Consider the following 19,847-nt stretch of genomic DNA (forward strand, 5'->3'; position numbering starts at 1 on the left):
ATACAAATGGTATAAATGACATTTTAAACTCCAATGGAGAATATTGCATTTACCTTTTTTACATTATAAAAAATTATTTGAGAGCAAAGAAATTATCTGACTTATTTATCAAAGCCATTTTGAATTTTCTTTCTGTCATTTTATGCTCTCAGCTTCTGCCATTGAATATGATATGATTCATTTCTCATTCATTTATTATTTAGTACCACAAAAGGATTTGAGTAAAATAGATTTGCCAGGGAGATCTTCAGGGTTTTTTTGTATTTTTTGTTTTTTTCTTTTGGTACTAGGGATTGAACTCAGGGGCACTCCACTACTAAGCCACATCCCCTTCTCTATTTTGTATTTTATTTAGAGGCAGGGTCTTACTGAGTTGCTTAGCAGCTCACTGTGGCTGGCTTTGAATTTGCAATCCTCCTGTCTCAGCCACCCGGGTTGCTGGTCCATTTTTTTTTTTACTCAAGCCATTGATATAAAAATATGAATATCAGAATAAGATCTGCTATAAACTGGAGACACAGATTCATTAGCATCTTCTTGTTGATTCAAGAATGAGCTAGAAATTCCACTGGTCATAGCATTGATCTGATCTGCTAAATCAGTCTTGAGAAATGTGACTAAATACTTCGTAAATATTTGGTTAAAATCAACCCCCTTAATAATCGATTTGCCTAGTTAGGTATGAAATATATAGAGGCTAATAAATCTGAAAGTTTGTGCTCCATGGATATTGAACGGCTTTCAATCATGACAATTTCCTGTCATAAATGCTCAGAAAGCATGCATGTAACTCACAATAAGATTTTTCTCTTGAGGGATATCAAGCTCATGATATGATAATTTATGAAATACATGGTCTTTCCTTTGGGGAAAAAAGACAGTAAAATCATTTTTTTTCCTGTTATTCAATTTCCTAAATCCTTTTCTATTTTGAAGTGTGAGGATCTTAGCAGGAATTCTGTATCCATGACTATAAATTTTTCTAGTAGTTTAGAAAGCTCGTTGTCTAGTCCAATAACTTTAGTTCTCTATAATGCTGTTACAAACTTTTTTTCTGTTTAATATTTACTGTTTCCCATGCACCTGGCAACATGGTAGACATTTCTGTATTTATTTCTACACAATATTTTCTTTTAAGATGGATGTCATTTTTTCTATTTTATCTATGAGGAACTTGAAATTTAAAAACTTAAATATATATTCAAAGGTACATGTAAGTGGTGCAGTCATCATTTAAATTGACACTCAAATTGCAAAGTGAAATTTTAAAAAGCCCCAAATAATTTCTATTTTACATCAGATAATCACGATTTGGACCTGAATCTCATAACTTCAAGGACTATGCCCTTTCCTTCAAACCATCCTATACCCACAAAACTATATTAGTATTGGAATAGTTAAAAACAACCATTCTGTTTTAAGCATATCTTTAAAGAGAGAGGAAGGATGAATATAAATAAATGAGGAGAGAGAAATGAAAGGTTGTTTTTTGTATTATGTTTTCGGTTTTTCAAAATTCTTATGTCTATTTTTAAAAGGACACATAAAAATTAATCATTTGCTCATCATACTTTTGATAACTTGCTAAGATTTTGAGTAAACACTTCATTTATCTAAGTGAGTCTTTGCCTCTCTTGCTCTTGGATGACTTTGAAATAGAGAGAAAAAAAAACTATTTTGTATGAGCAATAGGTCTATTTTAATCTGTTTTTTTTCCCTCACATTTTCTGCATGAATGTCATTTATTTTACATAGTAATTAAAGAATGATTAGATATTTCTTATTAACTCTTCCCCATTACTCTCCGGTTTCTCAAGAGCATTGTCTTAGAGTGCAGTATCAGGCAGAAATCTGAGATTTCCACTTGAAAGCACCCATTAAACTGACGTTAATAGCAAACATGTGACTAATGTTTTGACAGAGGATTCTAAGTTAATTATTAATGATAGGCCACTTCAGAACATTTCTTGGTATGAGACAAGGCTTTTGTCTTTTCCCTTTTCAAACTACCTGTAGATATTTAGAATCAGTTCCTTGGGAAAAATGTAATCAACTTAGATTCCTTTAATTGTTGTTGGAGGTCTTTAAAAAGAAAACCTTTTATGTTAAACAAACATAAACAAAACCAAAAGATTCCTTTCGTGGAAATATATAACCTAATTTGAATTGTATTTTTTCTTCTCTTTTTTTTTCTGTTCAATACGTATTTTTCTAACATGTCGCTGTATTCCTTTCCCAAAATAATTGATTGAGCTGCAAAGCATCTATGAGATTCTAAGAAATTACAGCTCTATTAAAGATTATTTTGCTAGTCTCTCGTCAAATAAGTTGCATAAGATCACATCACATCACACTATTTTAAACATCTTGGACATTTATTCAATAAAGTTAAAATGTAAAATGAGAAAACCGAGATTTGAAAAGGCCACTTGCTACTTGTCTGAAGACCCCGAGGCTCTGATTCTTCAGCACCTTTGAGGTAAGTGACTTCCCAAGATCTCATAGCTGAGGACCTGATGAAAGGATGGCCAGTCTCAAATTAGACTCTCTCTCGTTGGAATATGTCTGTGTAAAATATCTATCTGTATCTCCTGTGATTCAATAAAACACATCTGTCTTTCCTTTCCCTTGGATCATTCTTCTACACATTTTGTAATGACTTCCATGGAATCATTTTCATTCCTGGTGACATCACTCAGAATTTGCTTGATGGAACTGAAGGTAAAGAAATGGCATTTTTCTCTCTGCCTTTTGAGGAAGGGAATGAAATCCTAAGTGAGTGATGACACTTTTCCAATCCACCATCAATCCTATTGCATTAGCTAATTCTCTCTCTCTCTCTCTCTCTCTCTCTGAGCTCTTATGTACCATGAAAATTGTGCATGAAATCGAGGGACAGGCTTGTGAGGTTTGCTTGGTTTTTGTTTTTGTCACACTTTTCACGACGTGGCTTTTCGGGGTACGGATCATCCTCATGGGCTATGTGACCTGTGGATACGTATATCCCACCTAGGAAGGTATTTTTAAACATTTTCTTGATCAAACTCAAAATATATTGACAGTTAATGGCCCACCACCAAAATTTACTAATCATCTTAACACAATCTGAAAAACAAGAGATTTATAGATATCAAGAGCTAAAGTTTATTAATTATCACAGGGAAATAATTGATATTAAAATTTCGTATAAATTTGCTCCAGTAATGTATAAAATTAAAAACTCCAGCCTTTTACAGTTTCTGCTTCCCTCTGTTGAAATTGCTCTCACTAATTACTTTTCGGTTAATCTCAAGGGAAAAGGTGTGAGATATAGGGAAGAAATCATTTCATCTCATGGATCTGTGTTCACAAATCAGTTTAATCCTTCATGGTTAGATAATTTTAGAAGTATACGAAAATAAGTCCTGACTCGTGGAGATTATAAGTCATAAGTTTTATTTGGTTTGTTGTTAACCACAGTCACCACCACACTTTAACCAACCACTTTTCAACGTGTGATGATCTTCAAGACCTCGGAATTGGCCAACCATCTATTTATTTACCAAGCAAATATTTGTTTTCCATCTAAAATGGGCCAGAGACTTCACTAGGCCTAGGGTCATTGTGGTAAATAAAACATAATGTCCCTGGCCTCATGGAGTCTAATTTATATTCTATTCGTGCGATAAATATTAAATGTGCCATTAATAATAATGCGTTAGGAAGATAACTAAAATAAGGCCAGGGGATTGAAAATGACAAAGGTATTATTTTGTGGTTAGGAAGGATTCTGGGTTGACATTTGAGCAGAGACTTGAAGGAAAAGAGTAGGTCAGGTGTTCAGAGAAGGGGGATAAAGTGATCAAGATGAGTGAGGAACACAAGCAAAGAGAAGTGGGAGCCGGCTCAGCCTGCATCAAGGCACAGCAACAGCCAGGGACAGAGAGTCAGACACCAAGATGACAGAGAGGATCCTGCATTTCTATCAATTAGGCTTCACAGATTAAGATTGTTTTCTAAGTGCAATGGGAAACCAATGGAGTGCTTTGAGCATTGAGGTAACATTATGTTTTTGTTTGTTTTAACACACTCAAACTACTTGTGGGAGGGAAACTGAACAGAGACACACACATGGAAGCAGGAAATACAGTGACTGACATCTGGTTGGTCCAGGATCTATCTAGTGGACAAGCCAGAAGCTGCTGGCTTAGTAGTGGCAGGGATGAGTGAGATGCGAGATTTTGCCTGCTACGTGCAGTGTTTTGAACGTTATGCCATCAGGATTTTGCCAATGGATTGACAGAATTTGAAATGTGAAAGAAAATCAAATGAGTCTATGGTCTGAATGTTGATGTGTTACCAATTTAAAAAATAAGGGATACGAAAGAGAAAGTTGTAGGATGCATAGAATCATGAGTTTTATTTCAGGCATTAAATCTGAGATACATTTTAGACATTCAAGTGTAGGTGCGAAATAGGCAGACAGACATGTAGATCTAAACTTGCTGGGAATGTTTGGCCCTGATGATTTATATTTGCCTTCATTATCTTATAGCTAATATTTAAAATCATTACCCTGAAAATCGTGTATTGTTTCAAGTTGCTAAAAACTACTAAATACAAGAGAGATAAGAACAATCCTTATTATAAAATGTCAAATACAGTATTCTATGGATCTATATATATTTTTCTCATCACTAAAATATGTCTAAATAATGTAGAAAGTGATTGTGTATGTGCCAGACTTTGTTCTAACACACTGGAACACACATGTATATGTGTATGTATTTACATATAAAGAGAGAGAATAATATGATAATCTGTACACACTTATAAATGTATATGTTTAACATTTTCACGTGACTCCTTTGAGATAACGATCATTGTTACTCAGTCATTTATAGATGGGGAGTGTAAGCCAAGGAGAAGTAAATTAATTTGAATTAACACAGCTATTTAGTGCCCAGATGGAATTTGAATTAAGGAGTTTAGAGGCACAGAGAACATTCTTATTCTCTAGGCTATGCTGACTTACTTAAACATAAGCAAAGAATTATGTTTAATATAATATTTTAAATCAAGTATGTATGTGTGCATCTATGTATGCATGTATTTTTGAAGTGCTGTGGATCAATCCAAGGACTTTGTGTATATTAGGCAAGTCCTCTACCACTGAGCTACATCCCAGCCCTAAAATTCTTTAAATATTAATTTAAATTTATTTGATTAACCTAAACTAATGTTGACTCACAGAGCAGTGACTCTATATAGATTTTGTGAGATTATTAATATACCTTTTCACAAAAATAGTAGATTTAGAACTTGCAAAAATAGAAAAACTCATTGAAATTATATATTTATGTGCTGAGTTTTCACTATTATGTGTGACCATATGTTTAAGAAAATAAAGCTCTCTTACCAATGTTTCCTGCTAGCTGACTACTAAAAATGTGTTTGTCCCACCCTTTTCCTCTCCCTTCTTGTATTCCTCTTACGATGAATTCTTCTGGACTCACAGTGCCACCTCTCAGAGGTTGTGGGTACAACTTCTGTTTTGCTTCTGGACTACTCTCTAGGACAGATACAGTCTTTCCATGGACCACCCCTCAGAGACAGAACTTGAAGAAGTAAGAGTTTTCTTTCATCTATTTTGAAAATAAGTTCTGAAAAAGTCTTTAAACATTCAACTAATGAAAAGTTGAAGTTTTCTAGGGAAATTTTAGGTGGGCCAAACAGTAGCATGGTATCGTTTCTTATTGCACAGAGTGACTCTTTTCTCCCCAGGCACTGAAGGAAGCTCCTCAAGGACAGAGTCTATTTTCCATGTCCCATGACTCTTTATATTTTAGACACGACCCTCAAAGGGAGGAATGGATACATAATTAACCTACCTTCTCAATTGAATCATACACAGATTTAAGTTCTATTTTCTTTCATCCACCCTTTCTCACTTTACCTCGATTAGTCATAATAGATTATAAGATCCCTCCTATTATCACTACCATAAGCACGATCATTGGCACATTTAAATTATTTAATCATTTCTATATTATTTCGTGAGCCCACCACTGCTGAGACGGAAGGTCATCTCAAGGACGACTTCAAGGGCATTCGTCAACAACCCTGGGATGCTTTAGTGCTGTCTTGGCAATGAGGTCCTCAAGGTCTTACAATAACCAGGATTAGAAGAGGCACGATTCCAAATATTCAATCTAAAATACATCCCGGTAGATATTTCAGAAGGTAGCTGATAAAGTCCTTTATATTTAGGCATTAAAGAGTTTATGAAAACGTTTTCTCACAATAGACACAGACATCCATTATTTCTCACATGGAACCATATCATATATAATTTGAAAATAATCAATCCAGCGTTCTTGCCAAAACAAAACAAACAAAACAAAAACAGTTAACTGTTTTAATCAAAATCAGTGACAGATCTATTTTCTTAATATTCATAAAGGGTCATAGATAATTAGAAAGACTGAGTAGAAGAATATATATTTGTGAAGAAAGGGAAAAAAGTAAAAGTAGAAGCATAAAAGTTAATAGAAGGTCCAGAATTCAATTCCGTTTTTCATAGGACTTGGGGCACCAGTTGTGTACAAATAAGAATGCTAAATATTGGAAACAGATGGTAAAATAAATACAAATAACCCCTGGCCTCAAAGTGTATAGGCTAGCAGCAACAAAGGCATTAATTTAACTAACTTAGATACAGGGCAGGTCACTAAATAGCCACAGTAGGACTGTCTTATAAATAATTCACAAAAGAATAACATTGATTCATCACATAGGTAACACATTTAAACAATAAATATATACTTGGAGAAAGATCCAAATACGTCTTACTTACTATCCTAACTCCCTATGTCTCTTAGATGTGGAGAGGAGCATTGGATTGATTCTGCCTGAGAGAGAGGAGGGATGCAAGATGCAGAATTTCTGCAACAATTCTAATGTAGTACTGGAATTCTAACATTCTAATTCTAATATTAGATGTCAATAAAGCATCCCAGGGTTGTTGATGAATGCCCTTGAAGTCATCATTGAGATGACCTTTAGTCTCAGCAGTGGTAGGCTCATGAAATAACTTACAAATGATTAAATAATTCAAATGTACTTCTAAATGCTATAATTCCAATAACATTTCTTTTTTATTATTTATTTCTTTCATACATGACAGTAGTGGAATGCATTATATCCATAATCATGCATTCACAGCACAAATTTTCATGATTCTGTATATAAAGTATGTGCATGCCAAATTATGCCATTATACATGAGCTCTCTTATTGATTTTTGTTTTGCATTACAATTCTTAATACACCTTTATGCCACAATTTATCATATTTCTGTTTGTATATAAGGTATATTGACACCAAATTCACATCTTCATACATGTAGTTTGTATAATGATGACCATCTCCTTCCACCATCCTTGCTATTCCTCTTCTGCCTCCCTTTCCCTCCCATCCCTATTCCCTATCTAGAGGTAATCTTCCTCCCATGCACTCCCTCCTACCACACTTTGAGTCACGCCCCTTATATCAGAGAAAACATTTGGCATTTGTTTTTTTGGGATTGGTTAACTTCACTTAGCCATCCATTTCCCTGCAAATTCCATGATCTTATTATTTTTTAGTGCTGAGTAATATTCCACTGTGTATAAATGCCAAATTTTTTTAAATCTATTCATCCACTGAAGGACATCTAGGTTGGTTCCACAGATTAGCTATTGTGAATTGTGCTGCTATAAACATTGATGTGGCTATGTCCCTGTAGTACGCTGTTTTATGTCCTTTGGGTATAGTCCGAGAAGAGAAATAGCTGGGTCAAATGGTGGTTCCACTCCCAGCTTTCTAAGGAATCTCCATACTGCTTTCCAAATTGGCTGCACTAATTTGCAGTCCAACCACAAGTGTATGAATGTACCTCTGAGTACCCCTCCCCGAATCCTTGCCAACACTTGTTGTTTATCTTCATAATAGCTGCAATTCTTACTGGAGTGAGATGATATCTTAGAATAGTTTTGATTTGCATTTCTCTGATTGCTAGAGATGATGAGCATTTTTCGTATATTTGTTGATTGATTGTATCTCCTCTTCTGAAAAGTGTCCATTCAGGGCCTTGGCCCATTATTGATTGGATTATTTGTTTTTTTGTGTGTGTGTGCTTATCTTGTTGAGCTCTTTATACACCCTAGAGATTAGAGCTCTATCTGATGTGTGAAGGGTAAAAATTTGTTCCCAGAATGGAGGCTCTCTGTTCACCTCACAGATTATTTCTTTTGCTGAGAAAAAACTTTTTAGTTTGAATCCATATCATTTGTTGATTCTTGGGTTTAATTCTTGTGCTGTAGACATCTTATTAAGGAAGCTGGGGCCTAGCCCCATGTGATGAAGATTAGGGCCTACTTTTTCTTCTATTAGAAGCAGAGTCTCTGGTTTAATTCCTGGATCCTTGATCCATTTTGAGTTAACTTTTGTGCATGGTGAGAGAAAGGGATTCAGTTCCATTTTGTTGCATATGGATTTACAGTTTTCCCAGTACCATTTGTTGAAGATGCTATTCTTTCTCCAGTGCATGCTTTTGACACCTTTGTCTAATATACGATAGTTGTAATTTTGTGGGTTAGTCTCTGTGTCCTCTATTCTGTACCATTGGTCTACCAGCCTGTTTTAGTGTCAGTACCATGCTGTTTTTATTACTATTGTTCTGTAATATAGTTTAAGGTCTTGCATAGCAATACCACCTCTTTCATTCTTTCTGCTTAGAATTGCTTTAGCTATTCTAGGTCTCTTATTTTTCCAGATGAATTTCATGATGGCTTTTTCTATTTCTATGATGAATGCCATTGGGATTTTGATTGGTATTGCATTGAACCTGTATAGTGCTTTTGGTAGTATGGTTATTTTAATAATATTAATTCTGCCTATCCATGAGCAAGATGGATCTTTTCATCTTCTAAGGTCTTCTTTTATTTCTCTCTTTAGGGTTCTGTAGTTTTTATTGTATAGATCTTTCACTGCTTTTGTTGATTCCCAAGTATTTTATTTTTTTTTGAAGATATTGTGAATGGGGTAGTTTTCCTCATTTCCATTTCAGAGGATTTGTCACTAATATACAGGAATGCCTTTGATTTATGTGTGTTGATTTTATATTCTACCACTTTGCTGAATTCATTTATTAGTTCTAGAAGTTTCTTGGTAGAACCTTTTGGGTCTGCTAGGTATAGGATCATATCATCAGCAAAAAAATGCTAGTTTAATTTCTTCTTTCCTATAGTTATACTATTAATTTCTTTCATCTGGCTAATTGCTCTGGCTAGTGTTTCCAGAACTATGTTGAATAGAAGTGGTGAGAAAGGGCATCCCTGTCTTGTTCCATATTTTAGAGGGAATGCCTTTAATTTTTCTCCTTTTAGGATGATGCTGGCCTGAGGCTTAGCGTAGATAGCTTTTACAATGTTGAGGTAAATTCCTGTTATCCCTAGTTTTTCTAGTGTTTTGAACATAAAGCGATGCTGTATTTTTTCAAAAGCTTTCTCTGCATCTATCAAGATGATTATATGGTTCTTATCTTTAAGTCTATTGATGTGGTGAATTACATTTATTGATTTCCGTATATTGAACCAGACTTGCACCCTGGGGATGAATCCCACTTGATCATGGTGCACAATCTTTTTGATATGTTTTTGTATCCGATTTGCCAGAATTTCATTGAGGAGTTTTGCATCTATATTCATTAGAGATATTGGTCCGAAGTTTTCTTTCTTTGAAGTGTCTTTGTCTGGTTTTGGAATCAGGGTGATGTTGGCCTCGTAGAATGAATTTGGAAGTACTCTCTCTTTTTCTATTTCCTGAAATACATTGAAGAGTATTCATATTAGTTCTTTTTTAAAGGTCTTGTAAAACTCTGCTGTATATCTGTCTGGTCCTTGCTTTTTTTGGTTGGTAAACTTTTGATGGCTTCTTCTATTTCCTCAATTGACATTGGTCTGTTTAAGTTGTGTGTGTCTTCCTGACTCAATTGGGGCAGGTCATATGACTTTAATAATTTATTAATGACTTCACTATCTTCTATTAGAGTAAAAGGTTTTAAAATAATTTCAAATTTTCTTCTGTATTTCTGTAGTGTCTGTTGTGATATTGCCTTGTTCATCCCATATGCTAGTAATTTGGGTTCTCTCTCTTCTTCTCTTTGTTAGCATGGCTAAAGGTCTGTCAATATTATTTATTGTTTTAAAGAACCAACTTTTAGTTTTGTCAATTTTTTCAATTGCTTCTTTTGTTTCGATTTCATTAATTTCAGCTCCAAATTTAATTATTTCTTGCCTTCTACTACTTTTGCTGCTAATTTGTTCTTCTTTTTCTAGGGCTTTGAGATGTAGTGTAAGGTCATTTATTTTAAGGAATGAACTCCATACAATGAATTTTCCTCTTAGTACTGCTTTCATAGTGTCCCAAGGATTTTGATATGTTGTGTCTGTGTTCTCATTTACTTCTAAAAATTTTTCAATTTCCTCCTTGATGTCTTCTGTAACCCATTGTTCATTCAGTAGCATATTGTTCATTCTCCATGTGATATAGGAATTTTTTCTTCCTTATTTTATTGTTGATTTCCAATTTAATTCCATTATTATTGGATAAAATGCATGGTAGTATCTCTACTCCTTTGTATTTGTTAAGAGTTGCCCTGTGGCATAATAGGTGGTCTATTTTTGAGAAGGATCCATGTGCTACTGAGAAGAAAGTGCATCCGCTGATGTTGGTTAATATATTCTATATATGTCAATTAAGTCTAAGTTATTAATTGTCTTATTGAGTTCTATAGTTTTTTTAATCAACTTTTGTTTGGAAGATCTGTCCAGTGATGATAGATGTGTGTTAAAATCACCCATGATTATTGTGTTGTGGTCTATTTGACTCTTGAACTTGAGAAGAGTTTGTTTGATAAACATAGCTGCACCATTGTTTGGGGCATATATATTAATGATTGTTATATCTTGTTGGTGTATAGTTGAGCAGTATGTAGTGTCCTTCTTTATCTCTTTTGATTAACTTTGGCTTGAAGTCTACTTTATTTGATATGAGTATGGACACCCCTGCTTGCTTCCAAGGTCCATGTGAGTGGTTTGATTTTTCCCAACCTTTTACCTTCAGTTGGTGTATGTCTTTTACTATCAAATGGGTCTCCTGTAGGCAGCATATTGTTGTATATTTTTTATTTTAATCCAGTCTACTAGCCTATGTCTTTTATCTGGTGAATTTAAGCCATTAACATTTAGGGTTACTACTGAGATATGGTTTGTATTTCCAGCCATATTTGTTTATTTTTGTCATTTAACTTGACTTAGTTTTTCTCTCTGATTAGTTTTTCCTTTACTGTACTACCTCCCACTGTTGGTTTTCATTGTTATTTTTCATTTCTTCTTCATGTTTTGCCAAGGATGTTTTGAAGCGCCGGTTTTCTAGCTGCAAATTCTTTTAACTTTTGTTTATTGTGGAAGGTTTTTATTTCATCTTCAAACCTGAAGCTTAATTTTGCTAGATACAAGATTCTTGGTTGGAACCCATTATCTTTCAGCTTTTGAAATATGTTGTTCCAGGATCTTCTAGCTTTCAATGTCTGTGTTGAAAGATCAGCTGTTAACCTAATTGGTTTACCTCTAAATGTAATCTGTTTCCTTTCTCTTGTGGCTTTTAAAATTTTCTCTTTGTTCTATATGTTGGGCATTTTCATTATAATGTGTCTTGGTGTGGATCTTTTCTGATTTTGCACATTCGGCATTCTGTAGGCTTCTAAGATTTGGATTTTCATTTCATTCTTTCTGACTGGAAAATGTTCTAATATTATTTCATTGAACAGACTGCTCATTCCTTTGGTTTGAACTTCTATGCCTTCCTCTATCCCAATAACTCTTAAATTTGGTCCTTTATGCTATCTCATATTTCTTGGATGTTCTGATCGTGATTTGTTATCAGTCTTGATGTGCTGTCAACATTCTTTTTGAGATGATATACTTTGTCTTTGTTGTCTGATGTCCTATCTTCTAAGTGGTTTACTCTGCTTGTGATACTCTCATTTGAGTTTTTAATTTGGTTTATCATTTCTTTCATTTCTATGATTTCTGTTGTTTTGGGGTTTTTTGTTTGTTTGTTTTGTTTTTGTTTTTGTATAACCTCTATCTCCCAGTAGAGTTGACATTATGCTTCTTAGATTTGTTTATGTAATTCATTGTCAAAATGATCTTTCATTGTCTGTATTTGTTGTCTAATGTCTTCCCTGAGACACCAGAACATCTGAACCATGTATAAAATCTTTGTCTGACATTCTTTCTGCTGTAGATGTCACCTCTTCTAAAGTTGTATTGTCTTGCATTGTTTGTGGTCCTTTCTTTCCTTGTCTTTTCACGTTGCTCACATTTCTTTCGAGCTCTGTGTGACTGTTGTGTTATTGTTTTTCCCCTAGAGTTTTATATTGCTCTTGTATAGTTCTGAGATCTCTCCTGTTCAAATGCAAATCTGCGCTGTCAGCCACACCCACCAAAAGTTGAGGAGATAGATTTTCCAAGATGGTGACCTCCTGTTTCTGATGCTGGGGTTTCTGGGGAGGTGGAGGGATCTGGGCTGTTCCTATGCTATGTCCAGAACTCAGTCCTCGGTTCAATGTCCTGAGCTGATGTGGGTCACAGTCTGGCACTTCAGCCCTGAAGTGGCAATAACCCTGCGTCTCTGTGCTGCCAGAAAGCTGCCTGCTCAAATTCCTGCCCTTGGGCTCCAGCGCCACGCTGCTGGTCCACTTCCATGGCAAAGAGAGACTCTGCTTTCCCTGTATTCTGTGGTGCACTTGCAATAATCTGCTGTTTAGAGTCCTGTCACACCTTCCAAGAAGCTTAAATTCATCAATGGGAGCCCCAGTGGGGGAAAACATCTGACCACTCCCTCGAGTCATGCACAGAGGAGCCAGCAATGGGTTCTCCTCTACTCCGCCATCTTGGAATCCCCTCAAATAACATTTCATGGTAAGATTATTCCAATGTTGTTTTCATTCTTCTAAGCTTTTTCTGCTTTTCAGATTTTATCAGTAAAAATTGTATGAACATTATTCATATATATTTTAGTGGACATATAATTACACATGTATTGGGTAAATGCCTATTTTTCTTCGGAAAAAAATGGAAATAATACTATCTATATCACAAATTATGTTTCAGGATTAAAATTTAATATACTTTATAAATTTTAACATAACAGCCATCACATTGCCTTCATCATGTTAATCTTTACCATATAATCAAGTGTTACTTAAAAGTATATATTAGCTACTACTTTAGCACAAATATGACTTACAGAATATATTGGTCTCTATTCTATTGAGGTTCTCAGGACATGGATTATATTGTATGTGTCTCTCAAATCTGCTATCTAGCACTGTGCCTGGTAAAGAATAAACAATTAAGAAAAAATTGGGAAAATTTGGTATATAAGCACAATGGAACATTACTCAGCATTAAAAGAGAATAAAATCATGGCATTTGCAGGTAAGTGGATGAAGTTGGAGAATATAATGCTAAGTGAAGTAGTTCCATTCCCAAGAAACAAAGGCAGAATGTTTTCTTTGATATGAGCATACAGTGGCATAATGGCGATGGGGGATGGGAGCTTGGGAGGAATGGAGGAACTTTAAATAGGGCAAAGGGGAGGGAGACAAAGGAGGGGCAAGGGGGTAGGAATGATATTGGAATGAGTTAGACATCATTACCCTAAGTACATGAATAAGAAACGAATGGTGTGAAAATACTTTGTGTACAATCATTGTTTTGAAAAATTGTGCTCTATATGTGTGATATGAAATGAATTGCATTCTGCCATCATGTATAACAAGTCAGAATAAATTTTTAAAAAAGAATTAAAAAAAATAAATGAGACAGCAAAGCCTTTTTTCAAACTTTTAACCAGCCTCTCAGGTTGTAGATTAACTCTATTGTAAGGCATATCCTTTTCTTGCCAGAATGTGTGTTCATTAAAAAATATTAAATGAGCACTAACTATGTGCTATAGACTATTTAGTGGCTTAAAGAAGATGGAATACTTACACTCATAAACCTTACAGTAAAGGAGCAAGAAAAAAATAAACATATCAACAATAAATATGAAAAATAGATTGTGAAAGTACTATAAGGAAAATGAAAATAAAATGAGAGAGGGCTGTTAGGGAGTGGTTCTATGGTTTTATGAAAGTGCAGTACAAACCCCAAGTCCTTTCTCTTTAAATATTAGTAAATGATTTGCTTTTAACTAAGTTAAGTAAAGAAGGTATTCTGCCTGAGACCCTACAAAGGCTGTAGCTGATGATTTAATAGACTGCCATAGTCTTCAAGAGCACAGTGTCTTTTGTCTTTTCTAGGGAATCAGAGTAGATCTGGCAGCTGTCATTTAGAAAATAGCTTAAAAGGGGAAATTGAGGAAAGGTACTCTGATGATGAAGTGGAAGATGGGTGTTTACTCCCTAAGCAAGAGTCCAATCTTTCTTTCTTTGTGCCTATTTCAGAATTTTTGCAGCAAGGGAAATATGTCATTCAAAAATTTTCCTGGCCACTTACTCCAAGTATAGGTTGCAATTGCCCTCTTAATCATCAAGTGTCAAAGTGTCAAAGCTCTTGGTTGAACATTAGGCCAGAGGGAAAATCTAGATGACCTGTCTCCTGTAAATGATGGTTATAAATTGGAGATACTAAGGAATTGCATTTATATAATGAGGGAGTAGCAAAGGAGCCTCAAGTGTACTTCAATCAGACATGCCAGAATTTGATTTCATGTGCTGAAACTCACTATTGCATGATTATGGAGTAGTTATTGTGTTACATAGATTTCTTAGAAAACAAATTCTCAGACAATTTTACATGCATGAGGTTTATGGAACTGTGTTCTCAGAACAACTTCTCTATGGCAAGAAGAGAATTGCAAAAGAGCAGGAGGAGAAGATAGCCTATGATGCAGTTGAAACAGCCTTTAGCCACTGATCCCATAGGGAACTCCAAGCCAGGAGAGCTCTTCAGCAAGTTGAAGTATCATGCAATTGTCTGGATGACTGGAAAGCTTAATCTGTACACCCTGGGTGTGAGCCATTGCTGAGAACTTGGCCCAATCAAAGCTGTATTGGGAAATAAGTATTTTATCATTGACATTGTTTAGAATTGCTGACATATGCTAATAATAAAGAGCAATATGACTTTTAGGCAGTTTGGTTACTGATTTTCTCTACCCACTGTGCACCCTGTTATTGCTTGCATCTGGACTATTTCCACCACTCTGCTCTGGGTACAATAGGGCATTTTTCTGAGGTTCATTACAGGTATCTTATCACAATGCAGTGATAATGAAATTGAGTCTAATAACATGATCAGATTTTGTCAGTGGTGGTAATGGGTTTTGGATACTGGTGACTTGTATGCCTGTAGTTCATGCTCTAATGTTTCATTAGGGTTAAAAGCAATTGGTACATACAAAATACCTGATAGTTTAGAATACCAGTTCTGATATATTTTGGTATTAGGAACTTCTTTGCATGCTTCAAAACTGACAATATCTTTGAGCTTTTACTTTTGGTATTCCCTGTACTTGAAATCAAAACTGAAAATATAAGAATATTTATCAATTTTTTATCCTTTGGATCTAGAATATCCCCACAAAGACTCATGTGGGGCTTTTAGGAAATAAATGGATGAGGGCTCTAACTATATCAGTAGATTATTACATTTGATGGATCAATAATTTGAACAGATAATTGGGAGGTGGTAGCAACTATAGAACCTGGGTCTAATTGGAGGAAGTAGGTCACGGGGAATGTGTCCTGGAAGGCTATATATTGTCCAGGTCCCTCCCTCTGCACTTTCTCCTTCTCTCTGATTCCTGAATGCCTTGAGCTGAGCAGCTTTCTTCCACCATGCCCTTTCCCCATAGTGTTCTGCCTCACCTCAGGCCAAAAGCAGTGGAACCAGCCAACTATGAACTTAAATCTCTGAAACCATGAGCCAAAGTAATCTTTCCTCCTCTGTGTTATGTCAGGTCTTTTGGTCACAGTGATGAAAAATTGACCAATACATGATTAATTTTAAATAACACTAATAAAGTAAACAAAAAAGTATATATATTTTTTAAAACTTAAATGATGTGAAAAGATTAATATTGTTTTACATTATTACAAACCTCTTAATACCTATATCAATTTTAAGCAGATTAATTTTAATTTTTGTCTTACGCTCAGTCTCGGACAATGTATAGTTTTGGTTGAAGAACATGAAGAAATATATGTCATATATATATTACATATGCATATGCAAACATATATGTATTTGATACATGTCATCTCACACATTTACACATAAAATAATGAACTTCCCAAAATATTACTTTTTCTATTTTATGATATATTATTGCTATTACCAAATGAGTTTGTGAAATTTTTGCTTGTCTTCTTGTTCATAAGGTCACCTAGTAAATTAAAATGATCTTTGAAGTAGGATTCAAAGACTAGAGCTGAAGCACAGCTTCACCATATACTTAATTATTTGTTCTTATATAAATAGTTTTATTTCTCTCCCTCTTTATTAATTCCTCTAAAAACATGGAGAAATTACTCTTTCCCCTATGATTTGACAAAAGTATTGTGAGAATTTAGTGGAAACATGAATATAAAAATGTTTATAATTATTATGTAAATGCAAGGTATTACAGAAACAACATTATTATCCTATGGTTATTATTAGAAATTGCATCTTCTAAAAATATTGGCATTGTTAATGACCTCATTCAATTTGGAATTCCTAAAACACACAAGCAAAGTAGAGTGAGCCTTTCTACCAAGCATTAATATACAGATATACTGCTGGCAGCTCAGAAACTGCATGGCTAAAACAGAACTAAGAATTTTCTTTTCTGCATTTTTGCAAACTGCTCTTGCATTCTTCACCTTTTTTTTTTTTTTTTTTGGTGGTAGTGGTGGGGCTGGGGATTGAACTCAGGGCCTTGTGCTGTGAAGTAAGCACTCTACCAACTGAGTTATATCCCCAGCCCTCTTCTCTTGCATTCTTTAAACTTAAGGTGTCTTAATTTTTCATCTTTCTGGCAACATAGGTTAAGTACCTTATGCCTTTCTTCAAATACACCCTTCCATTCTCACCACAATCATTTGCCAGCATAGTAGGATCTGAAGCCTTGTTGTTTGATATTTTCACATTTTGTTCATTATTTTAACAATAGAACCTTAAACCAACCCTGCAACAGCTTTTGTCTAGGCTGTTTCTGAGGTCTCCTAGATGATCAGTTCCGAAATAGCCTAATGCTCAAGATCATGTTTCAAATCCCAAGCAGGATAAAGCCACTCTTCTATTTGAAAAATGTTAATAATTCCCCATGCTTAGAGAACAACACCTGTGCTCCTTGCAGAAGAATCACAATCTTTTATGAAATAATTCCAATCAATCATTAAATTCTTGTCTCCTAGTATTTCTTGATCCCTAATCCCCATGGATTATTTAGCAGTCTTAGAATATACCATTCATTTTTTTAACACGTTTGTCACTTCACTCATGTCTATAATGCCCTTCAAAAATTTTCCAGGTTCCTAGCAAGAAGGTCTCTAATTGTCAATGTCATAGTCTTCCAAACAATTTAAATATTAGTAATCCTTGATTCACAAGGCAAAATGAATTGCTCCCTACTCTGCTTTCCTAAAACAGTTTCAAACTTTATTATGTTATATATAAATACTTAATGACAACCAATTGTTAAGTGAAAACCACACATTAGATATGTGAAAATTTTAAAACCTTACCAAATGACGTTTTTTAAAATATGTTTTTAGTTGTTAGTGGACCTTTATTTTATTTATTTGTATGTGGTGCTGAGAACTCAGTGTCTCACATATGCTAACTGAGCCACAATCCCAGCTCCCCAAATGACATTTTTGTTTTACTTATAATTTTAGAGTAGATTGTAAGTTATATGATTGCAATGATTGAGATTCAGCTATCCTTTATTCCTCTAGGAGCTAACATAAAGTCTTACATAGATATCAATGATTCCCAACAAATGTTGATTTTATTTTAATTTATAAAAAGGCAGGGGTTGAGAAGTTACACAAAGCTACTAGGCCTTTTGATGTTACTTTTTACCAAGAAGAAACTTGTCATATAGATTTATATACCTCCTGACAAGTCTTGCTAACATTAGATTACAATTTATTTTGCTTTCTTTGAATAAAAGATCTAGTATACCATATTATTTTCTGTGCTTTTCTTCCATTTCAAAGAAACATATTCCCTGAAATTTGATTATACAAACAAGATGCTTTTGCTTGAGACCTATAATTCCTACTTTCACTCCATTGACAAATAAATTTTCTAACCTGGGAAATATGCATATAGTTATACATTCAGCTAGTTATGAATGATGATAAGATATAAATTCTCCTCAGCTTATGATGAATATAAACTGAATATAAGTGAAAACTATAGTAAGTTGAATATGCAGTTGACACATCTTATCTATTGAAGATCAAAGCTAACTAACCCAGTACCCTGTAGAGCATCAGCTGTCTACCCTCATGGTCACATCCCTGACTGGGAGCTGAGGCTCACTTCCACTCACAACATCAGGAGAGGAGTCACCCTACACCTAGTTAGCCTGGAAAGAACAAAATTCAAAATTTATAGTTTCTACTAAATGCACACCACTTTCATATCATTGTAAAAATTAAAAAAAAATGATTTGTAAGTCAAACCCTTGTAACTCTGGGACTATATATACATGTGTGTATCCATGTGCCTGAACTTAATGAAGGCATGATTTTAACATCAGAAATACTATTTGAAGAATCAATTCCAAATGAGTCTGTCTGGAGAAAGTGATAAGTCAGTGAGGAATTATGTGACATTTGAGCTGTCTTATTTTTCTCACATAATTAACAATCCAGAGGTAGCAAGTAAGCTGTATTTTCATGATTTTTAAGGCATTTTCTGCCCAGTCATCTATAATGCTAATCACCTTCCAGTCACAATATGACTGTTCTACCTCCAGCTATCATGTCTGTGGCCAAATCAGAAAATTTAAGAAGGGAAAAATAAGGAAGGGCAAATGGTTAAAAGGAACATTTTAATGGAATTGGTCCCTCTTGCAGGACACCCAACAATATTAACTCATACAGCTCATTAGCCGTATCTGTGACCCTTGTTCTGCAGTCTAGCTGGGCACAAATCACAAGCCACTGAAGCAGGAACAAACTTTATTTCTGAACTCCACCAGCACACTCCACACACGCTCCTGGGAAAAATGCCGAACGCCACGCGGCTCCTCCAAGAACCACCCACTGGAAATCCCTCCTCCGGCACTTCCCCAACCAATGGGAACTCTTCAGGAATCCCCATGAGAGCTCAGCTGGAACTCAATGGGAACTCCAAGAGAACTCGCTGGCTTCACCTCTCAACCACTACTTCTGGCAAAAATGCCATGCATCATCCCGATTCGGCTGTGGCCCTCAACATCTCCCCCCTTCTGTTTAATTAAACAACAAGCATTGTGGCTTAGAGACCATGCCTGTTAGGCTGTCCAATACTACATATGGTCCTTACCCGTCATCGGATGAGCTGATCTCAAGGCATCAGCCTCCTGTCTTAGGTTGGTACCACTGCAATTGGATCATACCGGTCACTGACTACCGGTCCAGCACCCTTGGCCATCTTTGTCCAGAAAAGAGATATGGAAATATGATTTGGGAACAATTTTTAGGAGAAATATCTTTATGGTATGGAAGGCAAGCTATAAAGCTGTTCACATAAGTCTGTGAACCAAGCCAAAATATTG

Source organism: Ictidomys tridecemlineatus, chromosome 12, assembly GCF_052094955.1.
Source record: "Ictidomys tridecemlineatus isolate mIctTri1 chromosome 12, mIctTri1.hap1, whole genome shotgun sequence".
NCBI classification, from domain to species: Eukaryota; Metazoa; Chordata; class Mammalia; order Rodentia; family Sciuridae; genus Ictidomys; species Ictidomys tridecemlineatus.